This window comes from Alosa alosa, chromosome 20 (assembly GCF_017589495.1).
Source record: "Alosa alosa isolate M-15738 ecotype Scorff River chromosome 20, AALO_Geno_1.1, whole genome shotgun sequence".
NCBI classification, from domain to species: domain Eukaryota; kingdom Metazoa; phylum Chordata; class Actinopteri; order Clupeiformes; family Clupeidae; genus Alosa; species Alosa alosa.
In genome coordinates, this window is record NC_063208.1 from 19,842,574 (window position 1) to 19,851,469 (window position 8,896).

General features: G+C 38.4%; 1 pseudogene; it reads left to right on the forward strand.

Moving 5' to 3' along the window:
* Positions 1-1,929, forward strand: part of LOC125285689 — a 7,309-nt pseudogene extending 5,380 nt beyond the window's left edge.
* The last annotated feature ends 6,967 nt before the right edge of the window (positions 1,930-8,896 follow it).

Consider the following 8,896-nt stretch of genomic DNA (forward strand, 5'->3'; position numbering starts at 1 on the left):
ACATTAAATAAATGAAGATTGTCCATGCCTCAAACAGGTTAAGAAAGCATCAAAGTAATTCATGCCAGCTGTTGTACATTAGTGTTTATAAAGACAGACACATAAAACATATTTTTTGCGTTGGATATGAACTGCTGAACAGAAAAAAAAAACTTCTAAACAAACTAAAACTAGCATACCAACAGCTGACTGGTTACAAATATAATATATATAATGTTGTACATATAACTGAACAATCTGATGAAAATAACGCCACAGTTTATGCCACATCTGGCGGAGGAGAGGAGAGGCACTGTCCTCAACTACCAACCCAGCAGGCTGGATAACAAAAAACAAAGCCCAGCATGAGTTAAAATAACCCAACAGCCTCAATCCAGCATGTAGGTTGAAACAATAACCCAGTATTATTTTTATCCTGTAGAATGCTATTGTCTCATTCCCCTCTTTGCAGACAAGAAAATATCATCTGTTGAAGTCTATGTTTTCTGTCTACTGTTTAACACTGCAGGAGTGCACAAATTCCAGAGGATGGTGGGCTGTCAGTGGGATGATGAGAGTGGAGCAACAGACGCATCAGATGGGTATGGTTATGATGGCGAGGACTTCATCCTGCTGGATATAGAGAACCTTAAATGGATTGCAGCTGTGCCACAGAGTGTTGTCACCAAAAACAAGTGGGACGCTGAAAGAGCTGAACTTGAGTATTTAAGAAACTACTTCGCCCGGAATTGTACTGACTGCGCTGAAGAAGTATGTTCAGTACGGGAGAAGCACAATAATGAGGACAGGTATAGCACACAACACGGAAAGTAGTTGCTGCCCAGCAAGTAGAATCTTACTCTTACAATTAATTACTCTTAATCAACAATTAATAACTCAGTCCTTACACAACATTTAACAAATTTTAGATAAACAAACACATTTTGATTTTTTACTGGCTCGACATGCCATTTGCTTTAATAATCCAGGGCCCATCAATGATGATAAATAGTCAAGTGTTTGGAGTTGATCTGTGTCATGAAATGTGTTAATTGAAATGTGTGAACACCCACCCATATTGTAGCCACCCATCTCCCGCCCCTCATCAATGCTCAAAAGATACAACAGATCAATAGAGAATTGTACAAGGGTCTTGTTTGATTATTACCGAGGAACAAACAGTCTGTGTAGGTTGATGAAGAGACATCTGCTTTACCATGCCATTAATGAATGCCCAAGAAGAAATATGGCCATGCATAACATTGTGAAAGATTCCTCCATAACAAGAAAGAATGGAATTAGATTTTTGCTCATGCATTTCAGTTTCCATTAATACACTTAAATGACTCTTCTTGCTTTAGCCCTTTATAATGTTTCTAATGAAAAGGACTCTGCAGTGGTGTGCCATGCCACAGGCTTCTACCCTGAGGGAGTGATGATCACCCGGAAGAGAGATAGAGAAGAGATGCAGGTGCATGTGGATGTGGGGGAGACATTGCCCAATGAGAATGGAACCTTCCAGAAAAGAGCTATTCTGACAGTGTCACATGAGGACCTGAAGGAGAACCAGTACACCTGTGAGGTGACCCACAAGAGTGGATCTATTTTCAGGCCCATAAATCCAGGTAAATCCAGTCAGAGATGTTCAATGAATGTGGATATGGGATATTGTATTACAGATATTTGATTACAAGCAAGCAGTAACGAATTTCTGACGATTATATTTTCTTACACAATCTTTTTCACAGAATCCACTCTCATTGGTCCAATTTTTGTGGTGGTGATTGTGAGTTTTCTGTTGATTGGATGTATTGCTTGGTTTCTGTGGCGGAAAAACAGGAATTACAATTCTGGTGGGTATCAAGACAATGGACACAATTAGCTTCACTTTATTTTACAGAAATCCCAATGTTTCTCTTCTGTGTTTCAGGGTTTGTTTCTGTAAGGTAAGGGCATACATTTGTATTTGTCCAGGTCTGCTGTTTTGTGATTATGTAGCACAATAAATAATATTGTGATCAAAACTTTGTTAGTTACATTGTTTTTATTATTATTATTATTATTATTTTTATTATTATTATTGCAGCCAAAGACTATTTCATTACTTCCTCCGATGAAACTACAAATAAAGGCTTAAATCTATGGAGGACCGCAGGTGTCACTGAAAAAGTAATACAAGATTTCATTAATTTGCCATTGTAAATGGAAATAAAAAGTGAAAATATGAAAACAATTGTAAATGGAAATAAAACGTTTAAATTATGTATTAATCCATCAATAAATGCTTTTAATTCAAAGGGGGATTTACAAAACCAACATTAAACACCCAATAAGAAATTAAATTGCAAAGTACAATGAATTTGTGACCTCAAATTATACTTATACCTTGAAAAGACTTATACTTATACCTTGTGACTGCTTAATGGAATTGGTTAACATCATAAAAATGATCACTTATCTGAACTCCATAGGAAAATTGTAAAGAAGAAAGAGGAAGATATTATTCATGCTAATGGTGTGTGGCTGTAGTAGTAGTAGAAGGCAAGCAGTAGGCAGTGTGCTGTACATATCTATCAAACCACCTAGATGGTGAGGGTGGCGCAAAACAAGGTCAGGGAAGCCTTCATGCATTGTAGAATGTTTTGGGGTCGGAAAAAGTTTGAGAACTCATGCACAAGGATATTGATTTGAAGGCCCGTTGAAACTACAATAAATAGGTCCAAAAATTAGGTTTATTATGTGTGACTGTTCAGTACTGTTCATATTGACATTTTAAAAGCAGACTTAAAAGTAACTCAAAAGTTACTTTCTCTAGTAACTAATTACTTTTGATATACAGTAATTGGTAACGTAATTGAATTACTTTTGAAAGAAGTAACTAGTAACTGTAACTAATTACTAATTTTCAGTAACTTGCCCAACACTGCCAATAAGGGATCAATAAAGTATCTACAGCGGAGAAAATAAGTATTGAACAAGTCAACATTTTTTTCAGTAAATATACTTCCAATGAGGCTATTTGCATGAAATTTTCACCGGACATTAGTACTAACTCAGATAATCCACCCATATAAAATCCAAACATTAAAGCCCATAGGTAGAGTTATGTGTAATAAAGTGGAATGACACAGGAAAAAAGTATTGAACACGCCTGCTGAAATTTCTTAAATACTTTGTGGAAAAGCCTTTATTTGTAATGACAGCTTCAAGGCATTTCCTGTATGACGAAACTAATCAGTCACAGTATTCTGGTGTGAGTTTGGCCCATTCTTTTAAACAGATAGTCCTTTAATATTGAAGATTCCAGGTGTCCCTCTTGTGAATCCTGATCTTTAGTTAACTTCTTAAACTGTTCAATTGGATTGAAGTCAGGCCCTTGATTTCCTTTCTCTGAAACCAATTGAGAGCTTCCTTTGCTGAATGGTTTGGATCATTGTCCTGCTGGAAGGTCTAGCCATGTCTCATCCTCATCATCCTGGTGGATGTAAAGATTCTCCCGGAACAAAATGTATGAAGTCTGCTAGTATCATGAGATGAAAGACAGCCCACGCCATGATGCCACCACCTCCAAACCTCACTGTTGGTAGGGTATTTTTAGTCTGATGCACAGTGCCATTTCTCCTCCAAATATGGTGTGTAGTATGACATCCGAAATGTTAAATTTTGCTCTTCCCTGACCAGAATACATTCTCTTGGTATTTCATAGGATTGTCCAAATGTTGTGTAGCAAACTTTCAACGAGCTTTGACATGTTTTTTCTTCAGCAATAGAGTCATGCGGGATGAGCGTGCATAGAGGCCATGGCGGTGGAGTGCATTACCTATGATTTTCTCTGTAATAATTGTACCTGCTGCCTCCAAGTCTTTCTGGAGCTTTCTCCGAGTGGTCCTTGGCTCTTTGGCTACTCTTCTGACTTCCTGGTCAGAAATCTTGCAAGGAGATCCTGTGCATGGCCAGTTGATGATGCAGTGATGTTCCTTCCACTTGCAGATAATGGCTACAATACTGCTTGCTGGATGATTCTGAAGTTTGTATCTGTAACCAGTCCCACTGATATGTTTTGAAACAATAAGATTGCAAAGGTCTTGGGAGAGCTCTTTGCTTTTACCCATCATGAAATGTTTCTTGTGTGACACCTTGGTAACAAAAAAACTTTTTATAGCCTACCAGTATGTACTAACCCAGCTTATATCAATTTGCACAGATAGGAGGGATAATTTCTCTAACTACTTATAGATTCCAGTTTGTTCCTGGCCATTCCTTGCCTTTGTGTACTGCTTTTTCTTAGCGTTTTCAAATACCATTCCACTTTTTTACTCATAACTCTACTTTTAGACATTAATGTTTGGATTTTTATATATGTGTGGATTACCTAAGTTAATACTAATGTCCGGTGAAAATTTCATGCGAATAGCCTCACTGGAAGTATACTTACTAAAATGTTGACGTGTTCAATACTTATTTTCCCCGCTGTATCTATCTATCTATAAGGAAAAATTCAACCTTGAAGGGAAATAAATGTATTCTAAGAAAAATGAATAAATGTTTTAACACAATTTATTGGCACCCCTAGAAAATCTTATGTAGTCCTACAAAATGTAACAGAAAGATTTTCCTATTTATATTCAACCATTCACCAAGTCCCCCCAAACATCATAAAAAGTGACCTCACTGCTAAAAGATTTAGAGGGCGTGCCAGGTAAGCCTTTCTATTCATTTAATTACAAATGTAACTGGCAGGAGTTACTGAATGGTATAGCGACTTTGTCTGGAATTGTGGTCTATTGTCAGATGAAAGGACAATTGCGCTCTTTGACAAGAAACACTTTAGATGGGTTTGGCATAGAAGAATGACTATATTGAAAAGAACCACATGCCATAATGAGAATTATGGTGTTATATTGGGGCTGTTGGAAAGGCCTTTGGAACCTTATTAAGGTTCATGGTATCACCCCAAGAAAATAATGTAGAAGAGGGTGCGCACATCTGAATGTTAAAAAGTAGGTGCTGGACTCAAAAAGCGTCAATAAAGTCCACACACTAGAGCTCCAATAATTTTTTCTTTTTATTCACCACATGTGACGTCTCGGGACACACTGCCCTTCCTCAGACCCCAAGAAAAACCTGAGCATTTTTAATGGAAATTTCTACCAAGACACTAAACGTTTTCATTGGATCATTCATCAGGTCAATGAACTAAGCAGTGGTTTTCAAAGTGGGGGCCAGGGCCAGAGGGGCCTCAGCAAGTTGAATGGAAAAATAAAAGCAACAAATAAATACATTTGAAAAATACAATGCCATTATAATAATTTGTCGCATATCTGAACATTATATTTTCCATGAAAATAACTGGGAATAATGAGTGATAGCTCTCATATAGCAGAAAGCCCCAAATGCAATTTTTACACACTGTAGCCTATGCTCCATCGCGAAGTGCTTGTGGCTAAAATAATTATTAGGATTAGCTTAATGTATTTTTACATTTGCCGTAGTATTGTCGATGGGTTTAGTAACACATCAAGGGGGTCCTTGTCCAGAACATAGTGGTATTTGGGGGGCCTTGTCGTGGGAAAGCTTGGGATCCCCTGGTTTACAGAACACAAAACCAAGCTTCTGCCAATGCATCTCAGTCCCCTGATCGAAAGTCCATAAAAACAGTGGGGTGAGTCAAAGATGAGAATGCACAAGGAATCTGGACAATCTGAGATTTTGTATAGACAAGTGGTCCTAAACCCTTGGTTTTTACTCTTGGAGAGTTTTGAGAATATTATGATATTGGAGAATATTATGAGCTATTTTATTGTTAAAGGGAGGCTTAAGAAGGTACTTAAAGTAGGGGTGTCAATAATTTTATTTTAATAAAAATCATTCTGTAGGGTACTATATCATGTATTGTATCTAGGCTATGTGTGTATCTTTTAGTTTTCTCTCAATTCTAAAAAAGTGTCAGGTTAATTCTTCATTAAGAATTATTATCACACTGCAATGATCATGTATTTTTTCCACTTTAAATATACCGGTAAACTAACACGGTTCTATTTTCAGCAAACTTTTTTTCTGTCAATTGAAGGTTGTGTTCAAGCAATGAAATTAAACAAAATTTTTTTACATTAAACTCTTACCAAATCTTTTCAGAAGTACTGCATCTTGCATCTTTCTTGCAAGCAAAGGTTTTAGATAGCCATTGGTTGTGTTGAATAGTGTTGCCACCTCTACTCTTATGCCTGTTATCATATAAACCCCACCCACCCCATGCTGGATAAGTAGTTGTGGTTCATGGGTTTTTGGTGTTTTGGAAATCAGCTTCAATGGTAAGGGCGGCAGACGGACCTGCAGAGCAAATTCAAATGTGCTTGCTTGGGTTCACCCAGGCTAGCACCCTAATAGGCCATGCTTCTAGGCGTTGACCCATAGCAGATTCTAGTGATGTAGTACTCGAGTCCGATCTCGAGACCAATTTCTGCTTTCTCGGTCTCGTCTCGGACTCGTTCCTTCAAAGACTCGGTCTTGACTCGGTCTCGGACCACAGTGGGAGGAGAAGGACTCGTAATTTCAGACCGAGTCCTCGAGACCAACGCATTTTTTATGTTCATATAAAAAAACAGACAACACATAACAACAATAATAATAAAATGCAATGTTGGACCGGCATTATTTGAATATGACATCCCATGGTGCAATGCAAAGATACTGCCGTCAGAGCCGTTTATTTATCTCTATGGCTCTGCTGCCGGTGAGTGTCTGTAGGTCAGCATAGTCCATATTAAGACGTTAAGACTGCTCCTCTAAACAATTCCCAATCTAGCTTAGTCTGTAGGCCTAACTGTTGATTATTAACTGGGGTGATATTAAATTATGAATATAAAAATAACTGAAATTCTTTTATGGTCTTGGTCTCGACTCGGTCTCGACTCCTAAAGGACTCGGTCTCGACTCGGACTTGCTTCCTCAAAGACTCGGTCTTGACTCGGACTCGACTGTATTTGAAAACCAACAGACTCGGTCTCGACTCGGTCTCGACCCTTCAAAGACTCGGTCTTGACTCGGACTCGGCATAGGCGGTCTCGTCCCCATCACTAGCAGATTCTGAAGACTTTCATGGGGTGAAGGTCAGGATTCTGTGATGGCCATTTTCTGTCACACTGTGTGACTTACACACACACAAAACAAAACAAAAAATGTGAGAGAGGGAGTGTGGTGTCAGATGTCGGGATCCAACTAAGACTATTTTTAATCTGTCTTATCGAATACTTCAAATAACAATAACCCTGCTAAACATGTTCAGCAGTCGCTATACACTGTGGGCGCCATAGGTACACATATCTATAGGGCATCATGTGTACATAGGTACATATAAGGCATCACCATCTTCAGCTGTATTACAGTCAGTGAAAAATTACTTTTGTGCCAACATTTCATGTTACTACAATTTTTCCCAAGTGAAGTACAGGCAAATCAGGCAAATGCTCATCTTTAATCCAGTACCTTAAAATACTAGCTTCACAATATTGGTGCTACACTGAGTTACAATGCATAACATGGAGTCTGACATTGCAGATATGCACCCCAAGCACTTGATATTGCACTATAACATAAATGTTGCAGTAAGGAGCAAGACCCTTTTTGTCAGTTTTAAAAAAACTGGGTACTCAGGGACTCAGTATGTTAAAATTAGACGAAAAGGGTAATTCCTACATTGTGCTAGGCAGAGATGTAAGTCTGGCTTCAGAAAGTAAAAGTTCTGCCATGTATTGGTTCTACCTGTGCACTAATTAGCTGGTCTACCTGGCTGAGTTGTGCAATAGAATCAACTGATTAAGTGAATCGTTGGAACAAAAATGCAGGACTTTTACTTTATGAAGCTGGACTTTTGCATTAGGCTACTTTAATACACTTACAGTGGATTAACAATCACACTCTTAAACCATGTGGAAGATTCCAGGAATTGATTAAATTACATTTCATTACATTAGGGTATTGTATTAGTTTTGAGTGTAATTTGAATGGAGGACTTCTGTTAGGGCTTTTTCAATCTCATCTGATAGAATTTTATGTTTCATAAATAGGTTGTTGTATTCCTGTGTTGCCTATAGGTGGAGCTGTATGACTACAGATTACAATGCACAATGCATCTCTTGCAGGGACTTACCAGGAGCTGAATCACAAAATGATTTCCTCCATATTGTATCATTACGTTCAAGATCTGAAGTAATTCCTCAGCAGTAATGCAATTGCATACCATTGGCATTTATGAGTTCGGAAAGATTAGGCTATTAGGCTGATATATTGTGTGCTATGTGCACTGGCGTGGCACAGGGGGGTGGGGGGGTGGGGAGGTGCAGACGACCGTCCCCCACAGGGTTGCAGAACATGGAGTCTGACATTGAAGATGTGCACCCCAAACACTTGATATTGCAAAATGTAACATAAAGGGAAAGGACCATGACCCTTTTTGTCAGTTTTGAACAAACTGGGTTCTCATTATGTTAAATTTAGACGAAAAGAGGAATTCCTTTACTCCTCTACAGTGCCACTTCAAACAATACGTTTGAAAAACATGTCTTAATGAGTGCCCTTCTAGTGTTGTAAACGTAATGCAACACCCTATAAGGTGCCCCTTAAAATGGTCTATACTTTACATTCCCTATGTGTGCCCTTCCATTGCAAAAGGGAGCCTTTATGGAGGGCCCTTTATGCTGCCCCTACATGAAGGTCAAAGATTCTATAGTGAACTTTATCAACCGTCTCTGTGAAAGTGTTCGAAAGGGTGTAAATTCTAGTATAGAATGCAGTGGAATGCAGCCCTAATGTCCCTATATTGCTTCAATTTAGGGAAGTTTCCTAATGGATGCCTGCAATGGAAATGTGGTAGAAGCCCTTACAATGGGATAAACTGGAGGTTCCCTAGGTGCCTTTC